Raw genomic sequence first — 27,084 nt, 5'->3', positions numbered from 1 at the left:
GCAATTTCCTTGCTTCAAGCTCATGAATTCTTACTTAATTTGCCTAATAAACTGATCACCAATGTACTTGTTTTTGAATTCTTCTAAAAAACGACCACATCACTTGATCACTTGATATTCTCATGGGACATTAGTCCACCATACCCAAGCTTGTTTTCGTAGCAACGATGCTCCATCTAACTTCTCCATTTCAGATCAGTGGAGACCCTCTAATATTATCTTTACATCATTTAACCAAAGGTCTGCAGTGACAGGACCTTCCTCAGCTTCGCTCTTGAACTCGATTGCCTAACTCTTTCAATTCTTTCGTTATTCATTCTAAGAGTTGAGGGAGCAGGCGGTTGGAAACGCTTCAGAGTAACGTCCAACGTCCTGAAAAACACTCCCTGATCTTGTACAAGCACTCCCTGAGGTGTGTGCTCTTCACCTTGTCTGACCAGGGTAGGTGAATTATTACTAGCCTCGTGTCCTTCATCTCCCGCTTCACTTCGGGAGCCCTCGTGGTCAGACATATAATAAGATATAATCATTTAACTCTATTAGCAAAGACAACATATTCATTACTTATCAGATCATAATTTTTTCACTTTTTGTTGGTATGTATGCTTTTTAAAACCCACTTGGCTCAGTTTAAGCCTAAAATCAGCTAAACCATAGCTCCGATACCATTAAATGTAACCCCAACCTGTATCTAACCCGGATACGAATCCAAGGTGTCACATGACTTTTCAAATCATTGACCTTTTAAACATAGTTGAAAATTTAAACATTTATTTTATTAAAATTGGAACCTGTAATAAAAAGGAATATGGAAAAATTCAAACTCAAATCGAAAATAAAACTTACTAATTTACATAAATACAAAATTGTTTTACAAAATCTAATCAAATCATACGATTTAAACATCTAATTACATGCCAACTAAATTAATACAATAAAATGACATACTATTAAATCATTTCTGATTTGATCTTCAATAGAGATATATGTTGTCTTGACTGGTTTGTCCTAGCTTTGATCTTCTTGCTTCTTTGAACCAAACGTGTGAAACACTCGCATGCTAAGTCTTTGACTTAGTGAAACATATAATGCATAAATAAAACAATAAAACATTTAAACTTACTAGTAGCTTGTATAAAATAAAATCATAGAATAAGAAAACTATAACACATTTCATTTACATAAACATATATTATCATGCACTTCATACATATATTTTTAATAGCCATGGTTCATCATTGAGAAATTAAGGTATGTTAGTACATTGAGGTTGTGCACTAATACAGTCACCATGCTCATATAAATTGAACCGAAATGCCACGTAGAATACGCACCGAAGTGCCACGTAGAAATTGTCCCAAAGAACCACATAAAATTATCCTGAAGGACCGCATAAAAATATCCCGAAGGACCACGTAGAATTATCTTGAAGGACTGCGTAGAACCCTCGACTCTTGGCATGCCAATTATACCTTTAGCTCTCATATCACATACTTTGGGCTTTACCATTTATACAATTCACATAGCTTATATTATATTCATATAATCACGTAGTTCAATATCACATAGTATGAAATGTAAATAGTGCATTAATGTAGTAATGGATTCAAAATCATATTATATCTCATGTATGCATGTATTCAAAACATTTAGTAACTTTTAAAACATGGTTTTAATCAAAATTTGGAAATAGACTCATCGCAAGTCTTCTTTCCATAAACAATATATATAGTAGTATGCACAATGGCCTCACTTAGTCAAAACAAAACACTTATAACTCTTGAATGCTCTTATCACTTCGAATCGTCTGATATTTGCCTTCATTCGATATCTACACAATATACGATCAAAATGAATATCGAAGTTGTATTACTATTAACCAATCCTTAATAACTTAAGTTAAACGAAAAACTTAGATCACAATTTCAGACTGAATAGTATCGGTACCCTAGGCACAATATCGATACTTCCTCACTATGGTATCGATAATATACTCAGTATCGATACCCAATCTATATTCTGAAATTCTACTTCTAAAATGGTACTGATACTTGTTTATTAGTATCGATACCCTTGGTATCGATGCTACTCATTTGGTATCGATACTCTTTTAAGGATTCATAATTTACCTAATGATATCGATATTGTTCTTCCAGTATTCGATACCCAAACCCAGATTTCACCCTTTTTTTTCTTTTAAGTATCGGTACTGTTCATCCAGTATTGATACCCTTGCCCATAAATTACCTATTTCATTTAGAAAATTAACCAAAACTTCCTTAATCCCACACTTTTAACTTCTTTCAAGCCTTTAAACTCAACTACACTTATTAAAACTAACTTATACCACTTTAACACACCTAAACATCCAAAATCCCACATAATCACTTAGAACAAAAAATAATACCAATTTATCAACATATCCCAAATCCATTTCCAACACCTTAGATTTCTTATTCCAGTTATGACAACTCAAATATGATTTCAAAATCCATTGATAACCCTTTCTCATCAATTCACTCAAAAAACCCCTTTACTCAATCACACATAACTTATTCATCTTTTAGTTTCTACTTCTCTTTAAGCTTTCTCAAGCTTTGCTAACACTCCAAAAATCAAAACCAAATAAAAAATTACAAGAAATAACTAACTGAAAGATTTCTTACCTTAGCCCATAGACTCGTTGTGGAGAGAAGGAAGAAAAATGAAGATAATTCTAGATTTCCTTTTTCTCATCCTTTCCTTTACCACGTGTATATAATACACTACTTATGAATTTTAAATTCATTTTCTTATCTAATAACCATTATGCCCTTTCATCTTTCCATCTTTGCTAATCAATCCTACACAAAGATATTCCAAATAAATCCCTGCACTTTAGATACTAGCCCAATTTTTGGGATGTTACACCACTTTGTACTTTCATTTGTATTATAAAGTCGGCCTTGAAGAAGAAGGGTCCCAACAAAACTCATCATCCTTAACCTCTATGGCCACCTTTAACATACCTCGGGGCAGAACAATGGTGACATATTCCTGCAAGAATCAGAAATTATATCTTTGTCTGCACCATCATAGACACCAGGTCAGGAAAATTCCTGAGTGGTTCTTGTAATTTCAAAATCCTCATGTTCCTTAGACACTCAAAAGTCTTCCTTATTCTTTCTTTGGAAGCCATTAACTTGTCTGCTTTCCAGAAATTATATGGCCACCTTAGACATGCCTCGAGGTAGAACAATGGTGACATCTTCCTGCAGGAATCCAGAAATTATATCTTTGGTGACATCATTACAGGTTGCTTTCTTCCAGAATGACTTCCCGAGTGCCTAAGCCAAAGAAGGTTGCTCTGACTGGTTTTCAGCCTTCAATTTTTCCCAATTAAATTCAAACCTTATAATTATTCTTCGCTCGATCTTTTTGTGCAAGAAGAGGAATGTCCTTAAACTCAAGTGGTCATTTCACATGGAGTGAAAGAAGTGGATTTAGCCAAGAAAGTGTGACCAAGCTAAAGAGCCCAACATCACCATAAGGAGTGACTTTAAGACACCCTGCCTCTTCTTCAAGAAGTAATCCTAAAGGTCATAGTTTCTACAAACTTCTATACCAGTCTCACCTCTAGTTGCAACAAAACAAAGAAATGCAAGTGCTGGGGTTACGGCAAAATTGGCCACTACATGAGAACAAAAGTAGTTTGAACCATCTACTAAGAGCGATTTACCATCAACATACAAGGGCACAGAAATAAAAAAAAAGAAACAAACCACCATACCCTTAGCAACAATGGGAATCTCTCATACACCTTAAATTTACAATGGAGCTGAGAACTTAGTACAAACCAAGCTAAACATTGAGCGCAGCAAGGCAAGTGCAAACCAATCCACAACTTTCCCATCAACAGCTTTTCTTATCAAACCGAGTCCATCAAATCCTAGCTCCACAACTTGCACGAGAAGCACATAGAAACAACAAAACACAGACAATTTAAGCCCAGCGCCTACTATAACCTGCTGATTCTCCATCAACAGTAATGCTTCCCCTAATTGGGCTAGAATTTAGAACAGAATCGTCCTTATGGAAACAAATTCTACCAGCACAAGCAGATATTTACCATGCTGATATTATTAAAGAAAACACCAGGACAAGTACTAATTGATGCAAATGGAGGATAGTTCCAAAATGGGCAAACATTGAGTTTCCTTCATGGAACATAAGGAGAATGAAAGAAATAGTGACGTTTGGAACAAAAAACAAGCGAAATTCTTAGTTGTTGGTTAGAAATGAACGGACAAGAGAGATTATATAAGGAGGACAATTCCGTGGAAAATGGGGACAAATGTGGGATCCTTTTTCTTTTTTTTTGTGGACGTTGTATCGATCATGTTATGTGATAAAATCCTCCAGCCTTGAAGCAAAAGATAAAAGAGTGTCTGGAAATGGCCTGCATTTCGTTTCAGGATATTCCATTGATAAACATTAGTTTGTAACTAGTAAGACAATGCTGCAGAACCCATCACCCAAATTATTCCAGAAATCCATTGGTTTTTCCATTCTTTGTATCAAACACAATGACAAAAGAAAGATAATTTTCCTTCCTACAAAACAGTGAAAATTTGAGAGAGCAGAATTACAGTATAAAAAAGACGAGTATTACAGCTTAAATTTCCGAACCAAATTATATGGTATATCAGTACAGCCGGGTTGAATTATAAAAATATGGCAGCATCAACATCATGCCTTCAGTTCAAGTATGGCAGCATCAACATCATGCCTTCAGTTCAAGTATGGCAGCATCAACATCATGCCTTCAGTTCAAGGACACATCAACTTAACGGCGGAGTCAGTTAAGATGACGTCTTGAGTTTTCAGCTTTTGGGTGATTATGAGAATTGAACTTATTCTCACGTGCAATGGTTTTGTGAAAATGAGATCTCTCAAATCTCTGTTAGATTTAACAAGAACTTGGTGCAGAATCGTCATTGAACCTTTCATTTCCCTTGGGGTTCAAATATTTGCTATCCTTGCTGCAAATTTCTCCTGATAGTTGTCATCTTCTACAACATGATTTCTTCTAAGTTTTAGATACAGAGCTGCATAAATTATAACCTGTATGGTGAAAGTTAAAAACTGAAATCAGTCACTTTGTACCTAGGCTGAAGAACATAAAAGTTGGTACATGTGGCACCAATCACTGAGGGGAGAGAGCGAGAGAGATGGAGAGAAAAATATACCTCACTTGTTCCAGGGCTTGTATTAACTATACAATCAAAGTGAATTCTCTCATCTTGAAAATTTGTATCCATAGTAGCATTGTCATCTTCGATTACCAGTTCTGATTCAAAGGCAAGATTGTCCAGTTCATCATACCATTGTTGTGCAACACCTACTTTTATAAACCCAATAATGAATTAAGCTCACAACCAACCAAAGGGAATCACAGGAATGAAAGGTGAAAACCTTCTCCGAGGATCCTGCCACACTCTCCACCACCGATAATCAGTAGCAGCCCCCTTGCTGTGGCACCATATGCAACTTTCATGCAGAGGTTCCACAAGTTCAGTTACGTTGGGGATGTCTATGCTTAACCGAATGTCAACCTTGCTTGTTAGAGAACATTTTTGGGCAAAGAAAAAGAATCAAACAATGGCATGTGATGTAGGTATACATCTAAGCACCTTTGAAAGAATGGAGGTCATAGCAGCTAAACATATTTGGCAACGGAATGCAAAGAACAAAACACTAACTGTAGCCAGTAATCTACCTGGCAACAAACTGAATGTTGAATATGATCAGTTTGTCAACAGAAAGTCCCGCAGCACTGTAAATCAGTGAAGAAAAAAAATCAGTGGAATTAGAAAGAAAACTCTTACTTAATTGCCACAAAGAAGAACAATATTGTTATTATGCAGGGTTTGCAAGACATTAATGACTTGGCATGAATCCATCTATGTAGAGGAAAAAAGCACTGAAAGAATTGAAAAAGGGAAGGGGGTTGAGAGAAAAACAAAGGAATTCAGGGAGAAATATTTAGGAAGACAAAAATACTCAGAGAATAAAACCTTCCTAGAGGGAAGGACAGCCAGTAAGGTAGACCAAGCATCCCGAGATTAGAAAACTGGAAATTTGAACTGATTCCAGATTCTCTATTTAGTTCGGAACTCCCTGACCCACTTGAAATACACATTAAGAAATGAGTAATCCTTGAAAGTTTCACTATGCATCCGGTTAAAGAGGCAGAACGTAAAACAAACACAAAAATCGAGTACCAGTGTCACATGATTATGTGATTTTCAAAAGTTGTAACGCATGATATAAGACCAGCATATGGGATCTCCTTTCGTGATAAGTTGGCATCACTTTGTTGTTGAAACAGATAATCTAGCATCGTTTTCAGGAGGGATACTCTCTTTGAGATAAAGTGTCAGCAAAACTCCAAAGTATTTGGAAGTCCTTCATAGAAATGAGATAAGAAATATTAGACGGACTCAGCAAATTAAATACAAACAATGAACATATAGAAAAATAACTTTGAACCTTTGACACCTTCTTTAATCGCTCCTGATGCAAAATCCATAACCCATAAATTCTCAAAGCTGCAAACACCATTAAGTAGAATAAGCAACACTTATGTGGTCTGATGATTGAAGACATTGGCTACAACAATAAAAACATGAATTTCTGTAGCACTGTTAGCATTGCTATTTGACAGAAGAAACCTTGACGTTAAAAACATGAATTAAGCAACCAACAAAATTTAAAAAATGAATAAACAATAAAAAGAAAAGGTTGTAAAGAATAGGTTTAACAACCATGGAGCTTTAAGGAGTGTAGTAAGAATTCTACGGAAAAGTGTCTTAAGTGTTGATGAGAGAAGTATAATAAGAAGATTTACCTTCGACTGATAATTAAAATTATTATCCCTGACTTTATCAGATGCCAAGGACACATTAGGGCCCGGGAACATGCTCTTCAATTTCACATCAGCATCACTGGCAAAACCTAGCTTGGTCCTGATCCAGGTCCACAAACTAGTGCTTCTCTTGTTGCTAGATGTTAGATAACGGTTTCCAAAACCCTCCTTTACAAATCAGCTCTCCTGATGACATGATTCTAACAGATGGGATCAAACCAATAATATTAATTAAAACCTAGTTAAAATTCCACTGGCGTATCATAATATATATACATCAGACCAAAAAAAAGGCAAGTAAAAATATTCTGAGTGACTTATAGGATATAATTGCAAAGAATTCATCTCAATTTTTCATTCTATAAAGGAAGCCTAATATAGAGATCCTAAGATGTACATTATATATATCAAGAGAATTCACCATCATGATTTTTAAACCTCGAAAGTTGAGACCTTACTTAGTGCCTTAAGACCTTACTTAGTGCCTTATATATATCAAGAGAATTCACCATCATGATTTTTAAACCTCGAGAGTTGAGACCTTACTTAGTGCCTTAAATATAAGCTGCAATATGAAATGTAAAGGCCCTAAGACCCATACCTCAGAATCTACAATATAAAGGCAATCTTCACTATCATGATAAAAGGAAGCAGCAGGCAAAACAACTTTGCATACTCGAATTCACCATCCTCAAAACCTAGGCAAGAACCAATCTAACATATAAAAATTTAAGTTGGAATCTAAATTGTTTTGTCCCTTATTTCAGCTTATATATAAAGGGAAATACCAAACAAACATTAACAAGGATATAAAAGAAATCTTTGAACCCAAAATTTTACATCCCTAGGCAGAAATTATTACTAGCACAAAGAGCACAAAACTTATGTGGCATACATTGAAGACTATTCAAGCTTTATAATTGATCTAGCAATATGTCAAAATGATGTTGTTCTGACCTATTTCAGATCATCTAAGTAGCCAAAAAGGAGGAGAGAGTCAGTTTGATTTGTTTCTTTTAAAAGAAAACTTTTTCGTTTTTGCATTTTGCTAAATTAATTAGTTTGGGAAGTACCCAATTTTCCTTCTTTCTATTTCTACTCGTTGCAGTATATACTAAATTTATCAAAAAACACTGCATAGTTAAGGATAATCACCAGCCAAAGATAGCTCTTAAAACAACCTCTGCAATGTATGAGTTTATTTGCTTACACAGTCTAAAATCTTCCCATTGCCATCAATATAATTATCTGATGATGATTGCTATCAGAAAGGAACATGCGCTTCCCACTTTCATCTGCTGAGATACATGTTTTTAAGAAAAAACGAGTGCTTTGAGAATATTGCATTTTTCATTTGTCTGTCTTACATATATTGCTTAAGCTTATGTACTATTAGACGAAATAGTGTCATAAGAGACATATACTAGGAAAGTAAAGAAGTAAATTCCGCAAAGCAGTGTAAAACTGGGGTTCCTTAATGATCTCAGTTTCTTTTGACCACGAACTTTGCAAATTATGAACTGCGGTATTCTAAACTTGGCATTGCAGACTTAACTCCTCAAAAGCTGCAAAAGTATAACCAAAAGACAAGAAAGTTAGACGTAAGTGTACAAGCATGCATGGAGAATTGTGTACCCATATGTGTACATGTGAATGTCGGGAAAGTGCATAACCACAGGTAGAAACATAATCCACAAACCATTTTCATAACAAGATAATTGCTTTGAGAAGAAATCCATCTCAAAGAGATTGGGAATGTTGTAAAAGCCATATAGAAGAAATGATTGATTAATACAAACAGCTATAGGGAAGGAAAAAGGGGGATAGAGAAATTAGAACAATGCTTTTATAGGTGTGAACACTAATTTTTCATTTTACTTAAATTATTATTATTAAAATTAAAATTATTGTTATTATAATATTATTATTATTATTTATATTATATATTATTATTAATATATTACAAACCCAAATAATCAGGCCCATTTTACAAGCCCAAACCCTAAACCCAATTAGGGTTTTCATTCATCTCTAGCCGCCTCATCATCACAGCCGTGGATCTGAGAGATCCAACGGTCCACAGGAGTCCAACAATGCAGCTAGGGTTTCTAAACCTAGTTTCTACATAGCCACGTCCCAGCCGCCGCTCCAAAGTTCCAGTGAGTTCCAGCCGCCTTGCCGACGCTTCAGTGCCACGATGACCTCGCCAGAAGTCTCCAGAAGGCCAGCTGCTCCCCACATGTCACGGCTATGGGGTGAGTCACCACACAGCTATGGTGACTCACCAGAAGTCCCCACTGGAACCGGTCCGACGAGAGCCTCATGGTGGCTATAAAAGCCACCACACCTGCAAGAAAGAAGGGAGACGGCAGAGAACGACAAGAAAAAACAGAAAAAAAAAACAAAGCAAGAGCTACCAACGATCCCAATCAACGACAAACCAGAAAAAGAGAAAAAAAAGAAGAAGAGAACAGAGGAACTTACTCTGTCATCGGAGAACCCCAAACATCGCCGGAGAACAGAAATACCGAAGGTATTTTCGTAGATTTACTCCGATTAGGAGTCTTTTAGGGAAAACAAAGACCGAAATCGTCTTAGGCCGTTTAGATCTACGCTTTGGGGGTTTTTTGGTGAATTCCGACCACCGTTACGGTGGCCGGCGGCGTGGCCGGCGGCGGAGTACGGTGGCCTATGGCTGCCGGTTTCCCTCCGGCGAGGGAAACTAGAGAGAAACCAGAGAGAACTCTGGTTCTCTCGTTTTGAGAGAGAAAGGAATGAAGCAAATGAGGAAGCCTGGCCCTTCGGGCCAGGCGTTTAGGTTTTTAAAACCCTCCCCGAACGACGTCGTTCTGGGGAGGGTATCTGTGTAATTTAAGAAAGGGTAAACCCTTTCCGCAACCCTTATAGTTCTGTAACTTTGCAATTTAGTCACTGAAATTAACTTTTAATCATTTTAATTTAGTGTTTAAATTTTATTTTATTATATTTTAACCATTAACTGTATTTATATATATTTAGGAAATATCAAATTTAGTCCCTCATAGTTTATTATTATTATTTTAATCACGTATTAATTAATTAGGTTAAATTACACTATTAATCATTATCTTTCATAATATTTCGAATTATTACCTTTATTTTTAATACTTTATATTTAGTTTTAGAATTTTTGAATTTCTTTTATTTTGATCATTATTTAATTACAATATTATGTTGTTATTACTTTTATATTTTAATTATTGCTTTAATTATTATTATTATCTTAGTCATATAAATATATATATATTTTTTTATAATAATGCTTATTTATTTTCGATATCAAAGAAAAGGGCAGTCTTAATACAACTGGATGTCCTATTCTGATATTTTAAAATTAAAAAATATTATTTAAATTAATATTTATCAATATCAAAGAAAAGAACTGTCTTAAGGCACCTAGAAGTTCTTTTCGGATATTTTTAAATAAATATAATTTTAAAAAAAATAATAGGATTATAAATTAAATATATTTTTGAATTTTTAAATTTTAATAAAAGAGACAATTATAATTAAAAAGTACCAATTTTGGGCGTTGTAGGGGTGCTAATCCTTCCCTAAACGTAACCGACCACGAATCCCTTTTTATTATTAAAAGAACGAATTTTTGGTTATAAAACGCAGATCAGTGCATCTTTAAATAATGTTTTCTTAAAAAAAAAATTTTAAAAGATAATTTTTAGGTATTCGACCTACCTGACCCAAAAGGCCGATGGCGACTCTCAAATTATTTTCAAAATTATTTATTAACATTAATTTCCCCGCCAAAAACAAATATTTCGTGCCCGGACGAAAACCGGTTACGACAGCTTGGCGACTCTGCTGGGGATCTGTCAAACTTTAAAATCAATTGTCTCTATTAATTAGAAATTAAAAATTCATTTATTTAATTTTTAATTCTTTTATTTCAAATTTTTTTATTATTATTTTATATTATATTGTTTTTTTTATTATTATTCAGGTATTATTATTTTATTTATCTGTTAGAGGTTTGAATATTTCTCCTCACACACAACACTTGCATTGCATAACATAAAGCTCTATAATGAGTTTGTCCTTTTTAAGTGGGAGTGAAAGCGACGTCTTCGTGAGAATTATTCTCCGTGTCAGACCTAGCAAGTAACTTTCGGGGTTCATATGCTCTATGTCTTCGTGGGAATTTATTCTCCGTGTCAGGTATAGAGAAATGTGTCCCCTCGAATTGAACTCGGTCCGTTTAAGTCTGTAATGGACTAGGATTGAGGGTTGACAGCCCAAGGGACATCAACAAGGACAATTCGAGTACCTTTACTCCTAGAACTGAAAACCTGCATATAATAAACCCTAGAAATTCACCTAATCTAAGACAGTACTGAACCTTGTTCATAGGTGTACACAAAGGAGAAATAAGCTCTAGCTTTTAATTTATTCTTTCTCCCTGAATAAATGCATGCGAACTAGAAATCATGCGATTAGGTTAAATTTTCCAAACAAAGCATGGAACTAGAAAGCATGAGGTTAGGATTTATTATATACCATGATAAATAAAATTTTCTTTCAATTAGTTGGTATTAACCATTTTATTTATTTTTCTTCTTATTTTCCCATGTATGTTATTTTTGCTCTAATTGTTTAAATTATTTTCTTTTGTTTGCATTGCATGATCATGACCAAAAGGTGTTAACTGAAAAGACTGTTCATCAAATTAGAAAAAATCATAAATGGACAAAAAGTTTTATGATCGAACAAAATATGACACGGCCAAGAAAAGACATCCTGAGGGAACTCTGAAGATAGAGAAGAGCTATGCACCCAAAGATTGTATGACCATTAAGGAGCAGAGGAGATACGAGAAATAAGAGAACAGATGTCCAAGATGATGGATAGAATATCTATGTTGGCCAAAGGAAAAGAGATTCCAGCACAGAAAGAGAGAGAGCTCAATGAACCTAACTCTGCAGTTTCAGATACGCAAGGGATTTCGATTCCTAACCAATTAGAGAAATTACAGACAGTCATCATTCGTATTCACAAATCGTATGGAGATACCAAAGAAATGGTGACAACCATACAAGCTCCCAGAGAAGAGAAGAAATCATATAATCAGAAATCATCAAAGTTTGGTCTGCTCCCGATGTCTAAAACTCAGGTTCAATCCAAGACAAAAGGTGGATCTCATCTTGATATTATCCCCATATCATATAAAGAGTTGTATGAGAAGCTATTTGAATCACAAGAAGTGGATCCATATTATATAAAACCGTTCCAACCTCCATATCCAAATTGGTATGACATCAACGTTCATTGTGAATATCATGCCGGAGCTCAAGGACATACCATCGAGAATTGTCTTGCCTTCAAACGGCGAGTCCAAAATCTTTTGGATTATGGAACCTTACAATTTATGGTAGATGATCGACCTAGTTTGGTAACCAAAGGTCCTGATAGATTAATACCAAAAGTCTTCAAAGGTAAGAATATCAGTAGGGGCACCCAGAGAGAATAAGATTTGTTGAGGTTTGAAGCTCAAATACGTCATTTGAAGATTGAAAACAATAAATTGTGCACCAAAATGGAAACCATATATGAAGACTTCCAGAAGGTCAGTCAAGCTTTTCAAAATGCTGGTACAGGGGTTACCAAATTGAAAAAGAGTTGCAACATACATGAAGATCTTCTCCAAAAACTTTTTTGTTCTCTCACAAGGGAAAATGAGCAACTCCGAGAATTGACATAGGAGATGAAATAACACCAGAATGTCATGGAAGAAGCTGCAGTCCAGACAAGTAATATGGCCCATAAGCTGATAAACTAACTTGGTTTTAGAAAAGAAAATGGGAAAGTTATTCCCTATATGTAAAGTTTTGTTGAAATTAGGATTAAAAGTTGTCCCCTACATGTAAAAGTTTTGTTTGATGTACTGAAGCTTTTGTGTTCAATGAAATCTGTTCTAAGATGATCACTCTTAAGTAACACCTTTTCATACATGCATTTACATTTTGTATCTGTGCATTTTCATTTTGTATTTTTACTTTTTATATCTTTGAATTGCACATTTTGCATTCTTATTTTTCCATTTATGCATTTTTTCACATTTTTATTTAAGTACTTTCATGTACTTTAATTATAAAAACATGTTAATAATTAATGAAAGGTTTTGTAACAGTAAAACCAAGGTCATTCATTCATATTACTTTACTGTCATCATGAAAACAATGGAGCAATCTTATAAGGGACTACAAGACCAGTGGCCAGAACAATTGAAAGGGTTACCTCCGGATATAAGGAAAGAAACATCAGATTCAGTACCAGATGGATCAAATCAAATTATTCAGTATGTGACATCTGATAAAGAAGATACAACTGCTATAGAGAAATCGTGCTATCAGATTGAAGAGTCGAGAAAGATAACATACCCTGGGGCATCCCACTCAAACTCAAAGAATAGCCTCATTAATTATTCACAATATGAGGAGAAAGTCAAGAGAACAGAGAAAGCAATCAGAAACATGAAAGATGTTAGTGCCTACCACAAAGAATTAGAAGCAAGAGAGCTCAGCTTGATTCCAGATTTGATTATTCCCCATGAATTCAAAATGCCTGATTTTGAGAAATATGATGGCACCAGTTGTCCCTTAATCCATTTGAGAATGTTTTGCAGAAAAATGGAAGGATATTTAAGTTCTAATGATTTATTAATTCACTCTTTCCATGATAGTCTTGTTGGCCCAACAGTAGTATGGTACAATCAATTGACCCAAGAACAGATCAAGAGATGGGTAGATCTAGCTGATGCATTTTTGAGACAATATCGATATGTTAAAGGCTTAGCTCCAACACGTATGGATCTTCGAAGAGTAAAGAAGAAAACCAATGAAAGATTTCAAGAATATGCCCTAAGATGGAGAGGAGTGGCAGCACAAGTTCAACCTCCCATGTTAGAAGAAGAGATATCACGTATGTTTCGTGATTCTCTTCCCGCTCCTTTCCGCGAGTTGATGCATGCAAATCCGACAAATGAATTCATGAATCTTGTGACAAGTGGAGATTTAATTGAGAATGTAATCAATGAAGAAAATTCAAAAGTCACATCCAGGAGCCCGATAGATCAAAAAGCAAAAGCTGATCATGTGAATGAATGTCGCATCCAGAATCCCCGCAACTGCAAAAGAAAAAGAGCAAGTAACTGTTTGGATCGACCAAAGAAAGTCATGCGATCAAGAAAAACTTTGGAAGTGTTACAAACTTCCATTTCAGATTTGTATCCTCATTTGGTTAAAGGTCAATACATTACACCAAGACCAACTAAAGTGATATCAAACCCTTCTGCTCATAGCTATGATCAAGATAGTGTTTGTAATTTCCACTTGGGGGTAAAAGGGCATTCTACAGGCAATTGTAGGCCATTGTTAAAAGAAATTGAGATGCTTGTTGACAAAGGGGTTTTGACACAAGAAATGATCAAGAAATGGGGGGCAAATGAAGAAAAGAACCCTGATCCTATTACATACCATTATAGGAATAATGAGGCATGATGCATAAACAAGTGGAAGTGTTATCTACCACTGTAGTACTTTCTATTTTTAGCATCTTGTTTGAACTTGTTTTTTGTTCCTTTCTCTACCTGTTGTGCAATAAATAAATATGTGTTACTTATTATGGTTATGAGCAAGGAATCAAGTTTTAACCTTGAGATTATTGAGTATCAAGTAGATTAAATGTTCTTTTAGTTTTTCAAGAGTTATAGATCTATTGGCAAGTGGTAAAATTATATCTTCAATATCCCATCCAATGCCAATTACTCAAACCAAATCCTGACACTACAAAGATTCTGAAGAAATGTCTCCACCTGTTTTTACACCTACTCCAGATGTTTACCTTTTCGGATATAGTTGATTGATGATACTACATTCCACCATATACATGACTTCAAAAGTCACACATTTGTCTTTTCGAACACAAAACCATCATAAACCAAAAGACCTCAAAAGAACCAAACTTTCAAATATCCGTGAATCTTACTGCAAGAAGAGACGAGATGAGGCATCATGGATCAACTCATTGATGATAATTTCGAGTGTTTAGGGCATACTCAAAGAAGAAGGGGAAAGTGATTGATTGAAATAAATATATCATGCATTAATTACATTTTTCATGTAAATAAAGTTAATCTTGAATATTCATCCCCCTGTGGATACCTCTTTTTACAAAGGTTCCTGTGTATGAGATGATGAACGGCATTGTTTCATTTATCCTTTAATATATATATATATATATCCTTTGTTGTCCCCATTTGAGCCTGAATAATGTTTCTTCTAATTCAACCCTAACCAAGGATCACTCTCTACATTAGGGGGCAAGGTAAAGGATATTGGCTCACAAGAATAAAGATTGTCAATACAGTTTTATTACGAAGACAAGTTTCCATGAAGTCATGAAAGTTTTGAACTATAAAGTATGTCAAATACAGAGTACATGAAGATCAATCCAATCAAGAATAATGAAAAATCTCCAAAATGCAAAAGGAAAAGGAGGTGCTCAAAGCAGTTGAAGTATTATACTCATCTAACAAAGAAAAAAAATAATAAGAGAAAAAAGAAAAAGGAAAATTGAATCAAGATGGGTGACTTATTGAGCCTCAAGTTACAAGGTTGATCAAGTACGAACAAGAAGAGCAAGAAATGCTGGAGATATGAGAAAATGGAAATGAATCCAAAAATTTGGCAGTCTAGAGGGATCCAAATGATGAAAAAATCCCCAACAAAGCAGATCCAAGTTAAGCAAGGCAAGATTGATGGCATCAGAATGAATTGATCCTTGGTTTGATTACCCTTAAACACTTATTTGGGCCTTTTTATCCCTTTCTTTCGTAACCATAAGCCATGGCCTACGTTACGTACCTGAAAAGTCCATTCTAATCATACATGGATTTCTAAGTAAAAGATGATATCTTTAGAATTCATTCCGCCTTCCAAGATTGATTTTTATTTGCAAAAATTGTTTTTAAAAAATCTTTAATGCATGATATGAAAAATGATAAAGGGGGGGTTCAAGATGTAAATTTTTAAATAACATCTTGAAACCAAAGGAGGATTCGAGTTGAAAACCTAAAAAAAGGCGGCTCGAATAATGAATGGTGCAACAATGACATAAGAGACGATTTTAAGCTCTTAATAAAGCACCGCACATCCCAAAGACGTTCCTGAGAGTAGGGAAACAAGCAGAATCTCTACAAGATGGGCATAACAACCATTTCTTCAAGTTAGTGTAAGCCAAAACGACATACTGAACCAACTTGAAAGAACCTACTTTACCAAAATCCACCCACACCTCAAATCAGTCAATAATTTTGACACTTGCCATAGGACTATGATTTTTGAATGATTTAAAAGTGTAGTTTGATTTATTTGATATTTATTAAACTCATTGTTTATGATCTGATTCTATTGTGAACCTAAAAAGGGCAATACTTTGTAAAAGTCTTTCATTCTTCAATAAACAAAGGAGGAAAAAACATTTTCAAACAGGACAGTCTCAAATGAGGAAGGCCCTTGAAGCAATTGTTGCTTATTCTACCTCTGTTGTAGAAAAAGAATGAACGAGGCCAGAATAATGAAGCACTTCACATTTTTGAAAGCAAGTGGTCTGAGAAGTCAGAAAGACTGGAGAATTGAACTTGTGATAATCCCCTATGACATTATTAGCAGCTCATCAAGAAAGATTATCGTTTATCTCATGCTGAGGGCAATAAGCATCACCGGACAGATTATTTTCCCCAACCATCAATTCATGTTCTCTAGAAGATTACATTATAGAACCATGAGCAAGTCACTACCTGCCCTCTGGTTATACCGTGATGCTGGCTCAAGTCTTGATACATCATTGCTATTTCTTCTATGCCGATCACTTTCTTTGTCAAGATGATACCCATTATGTCTTTCAGAAGATTGCTGAATTTGAATTTGAGGATTTATTGTACAGAATAAGACATTGGAACAAATTCGACATTTGTATACCGTACAGGATTCCAAAAGTTGAGATAACCAGTTTTACCATCAACTAAACCTTTCCATGGTTAGGGAAGAGTGGGATACGACAATGTGTATTTTGGAGCAGCAGAAGAGACAGTCACTGTGGTAGTCATTGCAAGAAAATGCACCAGCAAAAATCTTCTATTTCATCCTGATGATGTTTATTTCTTCCAGTAAGGTTGTTACACTGGATGTCATTGACAACAAGGTCGAAATCGACAAATCTACTCATCAATTGCTCCAACCGATCATCATTCAGTTCTTGTACATCTGTTTTCAAATGTATGCCAAGACAATAGAAGGCAATTTCTGCATCATTGATTCCAGAGAAAATAGACAGGACATTGATACCACCATAGAACATGTCTCTATACAGATCCTCATGTATGGTTTTTAGGGAAACCTAGAAGCATTTCCACCTCATCAGGTTCAAGTAGAACCATTTTATTCCTTCCAACCCATACTAGATTCCATTTTCAGCACTCATCAAGAACATACTTCTGGACACTCGAATGTTGCTCTTTGTCATAAGCTTCAAGAACCTTACAGATCCTTTCTGTCAATTTGGCACATCCTGTACATGTTTATAAACATTTCAACTTTATTCTTGGATCCCATGAAAACCATCATTTCTTTATCAATGGAAGTGTTCTTTGAGTTATCTGATCTGGTTGGACAGAACAATCATTGAATTTAGAAGATGAATTTGTCAATAGCATCTTCTGGAAGTGTTCTTTGAGTTATCTGATCTGGTTGGACAGAACAATCATTGAGTTTAGAAGATGAATTTGCCAATAGCATCTTCTGGAAGTGTTCTTTGAGTTATCTGATCTGGTTGGACAGGACAATCATTGAATTCGGAAGATGAATGTGTTCATAGCATCTTCTGGTAGTGTTCTTTGAGTTATATGATCTGGTTTGGCAGAACCAATCATTGAGTTTAGAAGATGAATTTGCCAATAGCATCTTCTGGAAGTGTTCTTTGAGTTATCTGATCTGGTTTGGCAGAACCAATCATTGAATTCGGAAGATGAATGTGTTCATAGCATCTTCTGGAAGTGTTCTTTGAGTTATCTGATCTGATTCAGTAGGAACCCCAGAACCGATCGTTGGAATTGAAAAATGAACTGCATGATCATCTTCATTAAGAAGCTTCTTTTCAAGCTTCTTCTGCTTCTTCCTTTTCAAAAAATCATAGCCCAAGTTTTGCCTTTGCTTGTAATTGGGATCATTGCATAATGACTTCCTATCTTCTACTGAAAGAAGTGCGTCAGCAGCCTTAACCAGTTGATCAGCACATATAAAATCTGTCAATTCTGCAATTGATGAATCTGAACCACATCTCTTCATAACTATTGAAGCCTCAGCCTTTGAATATCCTGTTTTTGTCAAGTATAACAGTTTACTCTCCTCATCAGAATTAGAATTCAGGATTTCCTCGATATCAGAAGAACTATCAATATCTGTGAAATCATCCTGAAAGATCGCTTCATAATCAGATGAGTTGTTATCAGAATCAACATGTTGCATGGGTGTGGATTTTTGAAGAGCCTGTATCACTGTATATGTAGTCTTGTATTGCATCATATTACTGTTTACATAAATTGGTTTCTCTCCCACAGAAAAGTATATTTCAGAGATGGCCTTCACTGAAAGATGATAAGCCACTGTGTCAGCCTGGAACGGATTACCCAGCTATTTTTACCACTCTATCTGATTAAATCCCTCTAGATTCAGAAAATGGTCACCTCATTCAGAAGACACATATCTCAGACATTTCCGTCAGAATGATTGAGTACTTCTAAAGTTGGTGACAACATAAAGAGAATTCCTCCAGTTACTTGACAACACTGCTGTTCAGTGACACCATAATAAGAACATTCAAGATAAACAGATTTGGGGCACGAATAAATCTACAAGTACCTACAACAGTGCATTTCCAAAATTAGACCTCATGAGGATCATGATATTCCAGTCAAACAGACATTAAGAGTAAATCATAAGCAGAATATTGGGGCATCTCGAAAGCCCATTTCAGACAGAAATGTTTCATGTGGGACATCTTGAGGGCTCATTTCCACCAGAAATAGGATATTGGGGCATTTTGAAGGCTCACAACAATATGAATATTTAGGCATTCTTGGAGGTTCATCTCAACAAGAAGTAATGTTGAGCACACTTTTAGCATCTGTATCAGCCAATGTTGAGGCATTTTAAAGGTTCCTTCAGACAGATCCATGTGGGGCATTTTGAAGGCTCAAATTAATAAGAAACAAATGTCGAGGCATGCTGAAAGCCCCTTTCAATCAGAATGAAGAATGTTGATGTAGTTTGAACGCTCATATTAGTAAATATTGGGGCATGCTGAAGGCCCACATCATCCTATGTCAAGATTTGACTTGAACAAATATTTACAATAAGACAGAAAGGTATGAAGAATGAAAATGATGAAACAGTGACAGTTGAGTTGACTATACATAATTTCTTCATTCATCAAACACTTACATCAGGGTCCTGTTGTTGAACAAATATCTACCCAACAGAGATAAAAAGGGTCCCCAGATAGACTACTCGATCCAGGGTTCAGTTCCTCAAGATCTCAGCGTTGAATTTTGCATTCTCTGTATCAGTGATAATTGAAAATATTTCTTTGAGGTTCCTGTCAGTTAGTTTCAACCATACTGTTGGGATTATGAAGCTGTTTTTCACATCAGTTTTTTCTTACTTGATGACATTGGAAATGAATACTCGACTCACTTACATTACTGTTATTCACGTTGTTATTGGGGTCATCATTGCCAGCCAAGATGAACTGATTTTCCATCTATTGGGTTTTATCATGCGCGTTTCATCCCTAGCAGCAAGAATTCCCTGGACCTTTTTCTGTACATAAATCCTATAGCGGATGTGTTTCTACTTCCTACAATTTTCATTATGAAAGAAAACGTGATCAGTATCACATTTGTCTTTGCCCGAGATGATATCAAGATCAGTTAGTGTCTCCTATTCAATTCAACACTAGCATATCTTGTGAATTTGACCAACTTTTTGGTCATATCAATATTACACTTGAATCCCCATTGAGTTTTGTTCTCAAGTGGTCTTATGACATCATACAAAAACTTTGAACACCATGAAAAGAGCCTCAATGATTGAGAAATCTTAGCAGAAACCACAAGAAAGAATGAATGTGTTGTCAAATGTTTTACATCCAAGCAGAAGCCACATGAGATGATAATGTGTTATCAAATGTTTTACGACCCAGTGATTATGATGTTAAACCAATGTTGTGATCATATGGTTTCCATTTTTGATCCAAGATGAAGTTTGTCTTTTTCAACTTCAAGATTATAAGATGAGATATGATGAAGATTTCTTTCCGCAGATGGAGAGCTGAAATTTTAACCACAAGAAACTAGTTAAACGACAAGTTGTTGTTAAGCATCTCGACATGATATGGTCCAAATTGCCTTATTCAAAATCTGATTATATGTGGAGACATGAAAGGAATTGGAATAAATCTTCCTTGTGATATGTTTCAAGAGTCAAATCAGAACAGACTCTACTCTCTTAATTAATCCTTGCTGAGTCAGGCATATCTACATCTACACTCTTCAAAGATGATAGATTCCCTTTTTAAAGATGACAGATTCTCTTTTCAAAGATGAAAGCTTTATCGGATTTCTGCACAACTCCAAGCAAAGAAAGTTGGTTTTATCCAAGACAAAATGGGGCATCAAGGTCATAGTTCTGACTACGACAAGAGTTCCACAAGTGAAATATTTCTTCTAAGACTTTCATGAAGCAAAGAAGACAGCAAAGATATAAGTCGATCAGATGATTCTGCAGAAATACAAGCTTGATAGCATAAGTTGTTACATTGATAACCCTGGCAATAAATGATGAACTAAAGGAAGACCAAATTCACCACTTTGAAGTCAAATGAAGATTGCATCAACATCCATACATTCATAAGAACATCATTTGCACAATAGACAATGCATTACATTGATACATCTGAGTGCATTTAAACATGGAGTTTTACAGATCTTCGGAAGAACGAAGAAAGAAAATACCTTACAAGAAAAAGGTATTCAAAACCAAAAATACAGGAATCACGCAAACATCTGAAGAAGATATGGACGCAATCCACAAGAATGAGTATTATCTTGAGATTGGGGCATGTTACCCAATCAACATGTTATTTTGAAAAATAATGAGAAAACGATTTCCATAGTTTCTCATTCAATCTTTTCTGAAAATGAAATTGTTGAATAGTAAGAAAACAATTTCCATAGTTTCTTACTTAGTAAACTATTTCTCACATCTGTAAGTCCTTCAGTGCATGATGTTTCCAAAAAGCCTTCGGGAGCTTTTTGATGTTTTCAAAGCCTTCGGGTCATCTGTAAGCCCTTCAGTGCATGATGTTTCCAAAAAGCCTTCGGGAGCTTTTTGATGTTTTCAAATCCTTCGGGTCATCTGTAAGCCCTTCAGTGCATGATGTTTCCAAAAAGCCTTCGGGAGCTTTTTGATGTTTTCAAAGCCTTCGGGTCATCTGTAAGCCCTTCAGTGCATGATGTTTCCAAAAAGCCTTCGGGAGCTTTTTGATGTTTTCAAAGCCTTCGGGTCATCTGTAAGCCCTTCAGTGCATGATGTTTCCAAAAAGCCTTCGGGAGCTTTTGATGTTTTCAAATCCTTCGGGTCATCTGTAAGCCCTTCAGTGCATGATGTTTCCAAAAAGCCTTCGGGAGCTTTTTGATGTTTTCAAAGCCTTCGGGTCATCTGTAAGCCCTTCAGTGCATGATGTTTCCAAAAAGCCTTCGGGAGCTTTTTGATGTTTTCAAAGCCTTCGGGTCATCTGTAAGCCCTTCAGTGCATGATGTTTCCAAAAAGCCTTCGGTAGCTTTTTGATGTTTTCAAAGCCTTCGGGTCATCTGTAAGCCCTTCCGTGCATGATGTTTCCAAAAAGCCTTCGGGAGCTTTTTGATGTTTTCAAATCCTTCGGGTCATCTGTAAGTCCTGCAATGCATGATGTTTTTAAGACCTCTGGAATGATGTTTTCAACATTTCAGTCTTACTTAAAAGAAGTCAAATGAAAAATTATTGTTTTTCCGTCTTTGCTCTATTCTTGTTAACACAAGAATGAGCAAAGAGGGGCAGCTGTGAACACTAATTTTTCATTTTACTTAAATTATTATTATTAAAATTAAAATTATTGTTATTATAAATATTATTATTATATTATTATTATATTATTATTAAATAATTATTACAAACCCAAATAATCAGGCCCATTTTACAAGCCCAAACCTAAACCCAATTAGGGTTTTCATTCATCTCTAGCGCCTCATCATCACAGCCGTGGATCTGAGAGATCCAACGGTCCACAGGAGGTCCAACAATGCAGCTAGGGTTTCTAAACCCTAGTTTCTACATAGCCACGTCCCAGCCGCCGCTCCAAAGTTCCAGTGAGTTCCAGCCGCCTTGCCGACGCTTCAGTGCCACGATGACCTCGCCAGAAGTCTCCAGAAGGCCAGCTGCTCCCCACATGTCACGGCTATGGGGTGAGTCACCACACAGCTATGGTGACTCACCAGAAGTCTCCACTGGAACCGGTCCGACGAGAGCCTCAGTGGTGGCTATAAAAGCCACCACACCTGCAAGAAAGAAGGGAGACGGCAGAGAACGACAAGAAAAAAACAGAAAAAAAAAAAACAAAGCAAGAGCTACCAACGATCCCAATCAACGACAAACCAGAAAAAGAGAAAAAAAAGAAGAAGAAGAGAACAGAGGAACTTACTCTGTCATCGGAGAACCCCAAACATCGCCGGAGAACAGAAAATACCGAAGGTATTTTCGTAGATTTACTCCGATTAGGAGTCTTTTAGGGAAAACAAAGACCGAAATCGGTCTTAGGCCGTTTAGATCTACGCTTTGGGGGTGTTTTTGGTGAATTCCGACCACCGTTACGGTGGCCGGCGGCGGTGGCCGGCGGCGGAGTACGGTGGCCTATGGCTGCCGGTTTCCCTCCGGCGAGGGAAACTAGAGAGAAACCAGAGAGAACTCTGGTTCTCTCGTTTTGAGAGAGAAAGGAATGAAGCAAATGAGGAAGCCTGGCCCTTCGGGCCAGGCGTTTAGGGTTTTTAAAACCCTCCCCGAACGACGTCGTTCTGGGGAGGGTATCTGTAATTTAAGAAAGGGTAAACCCTTCCGCAACCCTTATAGTTCTGTAACTTTGCAATTTAGTCACTGAAATTAACTTTTAATCATTTTAATTTAGTGTTTAAATTTTATTTTATTATATTTTAACCATTAACTGTATTTATATATTTAGGAAAATATCAAATTTAGTCCCTCATAGTTTTTATTATTATTTTAATCACGTATTAATTAATTAGGTTAAATTACACTATTAATCATTATCTTTCATAATATTTCGAATTATTACCTTTATTTTTAATACTTTATATTTAGTTTTAGAATTTTTGAATTTCTTTTATATTTTGATCATTATTTAATTACAATATTATGTTGTTATTACTTTTATATTTTAATTATTGCTTTAATTATTATTATTATCTTAGTCATATAAATATATATATATTTTTTTATAATAATGCTTATTTATTTTCGATATCAAAGAAAAGGGCAGTCTTAATACAACTGGATGTCCTATTCTGATATTTTAAAATTAAAAAATATTATTTAAATTAATATTTATCAATATCAAAGAAAAGAACTGTCTTAAGGCACCTAGAAGTTCTTTTCGGATATTTTTAAATAAATATAATTTTAAAAAAAAATAATAGGATTATAAATTAAATATATTTTTGAATTTTTAAATTTTAATAAAAGAGACAATTTATAATTAAAAAGTACCAATTTTGGGCGTTGTAGGGGTGCTAATCCTTCCCTAAACGTAACCGACCACGAATCCCTTTTTATTATTAAAAAGAACGAATTTTTGGTTATAAAACGCAGATCAGTGCATCTTTTAAATAATGTTTTCTTAAAAAAAAAATTTTAAAAGATAATTTTTAGGTATTCGACCTACCTGACCCAAAAGGCCGATGGCGACTCTCAAATTATTTTCAAAATTATTTATTAACATTAATTTCCCCGCCAAAAACAAATATTTCGTGCCCGGACGAAAACCGGTTACGACAATAGGTCCACCATCTCATTTTCGGGCTTTATAAATTATTCCTCAAATGATTGTTTTAGCATGCAAATGAAGAAGCCTACATTCATAAGTTAACCCTTAAATGATTGTTTTTGAATGTGCAAATTAAGAAGCTCAAAGTTCACCAATCATACTAAGAATTTTGGAGTCTAAAGGCCATAAATTTTGTATGAAAAAATAAATATTTTAGTTGTTCAAAAATGTAATAGAAAGAGAGCGCAAAATCAATTCATTCCTTATGAAAGATTCTTAATGTAAAAACAACTACATCAAAGTGAATAAATTAGTTGTTACACATAAGTAAGAAATATACCTTTGTTAAGCATTGCTATATCCAGGTCTTTCTCAGGGAAAACTAGAGGATTTTTAAAATCTTTAGACAAAATGAAGCAAGCCTCGTCTTTCAACTAAGTACATAAAGAGAAAAAAATGAAAAAATAATCAATATACTTGAAAAATGTATAATGGAAAGAAATATAACAGAACAGATCCTTGAGAAGAAATTAGTCAACCATGGTAAACAAATTCTAATTTGTAAACCATGTTAAAAATCATAGAGGCAATACATGGCCATGTGATACAGCTTTAAAAATTTATGTCATAGCTTTGGAGAAATTCATCGCAAAAAATCCATGCTTAAACTTTGTCCTAGTTCCAAGTTGTTTTGAGTTGTTAATGCTTTGACACCTTTCCTTTTTTCCCTCAATTTCAATTGCTTTTTAATAAAATAATTATTTTTATACTAAGGTATAAATAGATAAAAAATGTTGGCAGAAAATTGTATTCTATAGGATAAGATTGGTCTATGTTGAATGCCGAAGAACATCTCACTGGTTTCTTCTAATTAGGGTAAACTACATAAATCACCACTTAACTTTCTACTCTCTCATATTTTACTCACTGAACTTTAATTTTTTTCAATTTACTCATTAAACTTTCATATTGCTACTATTTTGGTCACTCCTTAATATTATAATTATTATGTTTTAGGGTTTAATTGTGCGAAATTTAAAAAATTCACGATTGCAACACCTGTAATGACCACGATGACATTCGTTATGTCCGCAACCGCGATAAACGCGACTGCAAACGCTATTTAAATCCCTGTGCATAACTTAATTGTGAGAGTATGTTTTGAAGTAAATGCAACTCTCACTAGTTTATGACAAAGGTTTCATTCGTGGGTATGTATGGCTTTGCAACCATGTAGCCTTACATAGCTCCATTTTAAAATTGTACCTTAGAAAAGTTTTTGTTTGTCAACAAAACAGGAAAAGTAATTTATTCTTCCATTATCAATTGAATAAGTTGACTTTGATCATTGACGGAGCAAACGGAAATGCAATCCTGGAAACTAATAATCTCTACTGAAGGGAACCTATAAAAACAAAACATTAACCTTTTTCCTCAAAAGGAAAAAACACAGTATTCAAGAAGCTAAGAGAAACAAATATCCACTATCTCTCTACCTCTGCTGAAACAACTTCACTTTTTCAAGTATAACATTCGGATGGCGTCCAACTTTCTCTGAATTCTCAAAGAACCTTCCAATAACAACTAAAATCGTACCACCCTTCTTTAAAAATTCTTCGTTTCCATAATCTTTATTCAACCAGAAATGATTAGGACCTAAATAGAATACGTTATATTAGTTAATTATCATCTATTCAAAGTACCAGAAAAAAAGCTAGTAGATTCGAATACCTTGGAGCTGATCAAAAGCAGATTTGTTGAAAGCCAATAAATGGGTTTTAGAATGAGAGAAACGAGATTGTTGTGAGATTGTTGAGTGCCTGAAAGAGATTGTATTTGGTAAATTAGGAGTGAAAGTCACCCAAATGTTGTAACTTACGTTACAACAAGAACATAAATTATGAGCTTTTCAATTCTAATATTTTTCTATAGAGGTTACTCAAAAACCTCTCGGAAAATCTAGTGCTAATTTCATTGTAATGTTGAAACAAATGACTCGACGAGGAAGCTACTAAGTTGAGTGATCGTCTATAAGGTCGATAATGATAACTTGAATTTGAAAGAGAGAAAAAAAGTTAACCAACACATAATTGATTAGGGGAAAAATGATTATAGGAAAGGGAAAACTATAAAAGACCTGAGGAAAAATTGGACAAAAAACTTGAAAATTTTCTGATATGGCGATGTCTTGAAGACGTTCTAAGAAAATTTTGCAGAAAAATAAAATCGGATTTTGGAATTAAACGAGTTGAAGACGCCTGTCTCCCTTTTTTTGCCTGCAATTATAGACTTGAAAAGCCAATTGGGTGTTGATACTCTTCTCTTTATATTTCTTCTTATCCTCAACCCTACCATAAACCCATCAGTCAACACCAGGCGGCCCCTCTTAGATGCTTCCTCAAAATAAACTTCTTCTACCATCAGCATCAACCAATCACCAAAACTCACACTTCTTCTTCACGTAGATAGTTTGGAGCTGAAGCGCACGAAGTTCCAAGCGGTCCAACCCTATTTCCAATAGGTAAAACCAGTGTCCTTTGTAGAAGACACCAAACCATGTATACTTGTTGAAGATGATAGCGACGTACTTGGCGTATGGGAAGGGTAGATGTTAATTTGGTTTATATATCTTTGTGACAACTGTTCAATTCCGCCATTCATATACTTCAAGTCTTCTCCGACAAGGGTTTGTTACCTTGTTGTCATAGTCGTGATTAAATTACGTATTTAATCACTCAACTAACACTTTGTTTCCATTTTGATCACTCGATTATTTTTTTTTCAAAATCGTAACTAATTTTACGTTTTGGTCACCATTCGTTTAAAAAATCAACAGTAATTCTGACATGTTACCATAAGGTAATTCTATTTCATAATTTAAAAAAATTATCACGTCAGTAGTTTTATTTATTTTTTTAATGGCGAGTGACCAAAATGGAACCAAAACATAAAGTTAGACATGATTTTAAAAAAAA

General features: G+C 35.0%; 1 pseudogene; it reads right to left on the bottom strand.

Annotated features, from left to right (window-relative positions):
• Nucleotides 1-4,809: 4,809 nt before the first annotated feature.
• On the bottom strand, nucleotides 4,810-26,667 carry LOC120143602 (annotated as a pseudogene).
• Between the last annotated feature and the right edge of the window lie 417 nt (nucleotides 26,668-27,084).

The sequence above is a fragment of the Hibiscus syriacus genome, unplaced genomic scaffold (assembly GCF_006381635.1).
Source record: "Hibiscus syriacus cultivar Baekdansim isolate YM2019G1 unplaced genomic scaffold, ASM638163v2 tig00110858_pilon, whole genome shotgun sequence".
Taxonomy (NCBI): domain Eukaryota; kingdom Viridiplantae; phylum Streptophyta; class Magnoliopsida; order Malvales; family Malvaceae; genus Hibiscus; species Hibiscus syriacus.
Note: the sequence above shows the minus strand (reverse complement) of the source record. Positions and strands in the feature narration are given on the sequence as shown.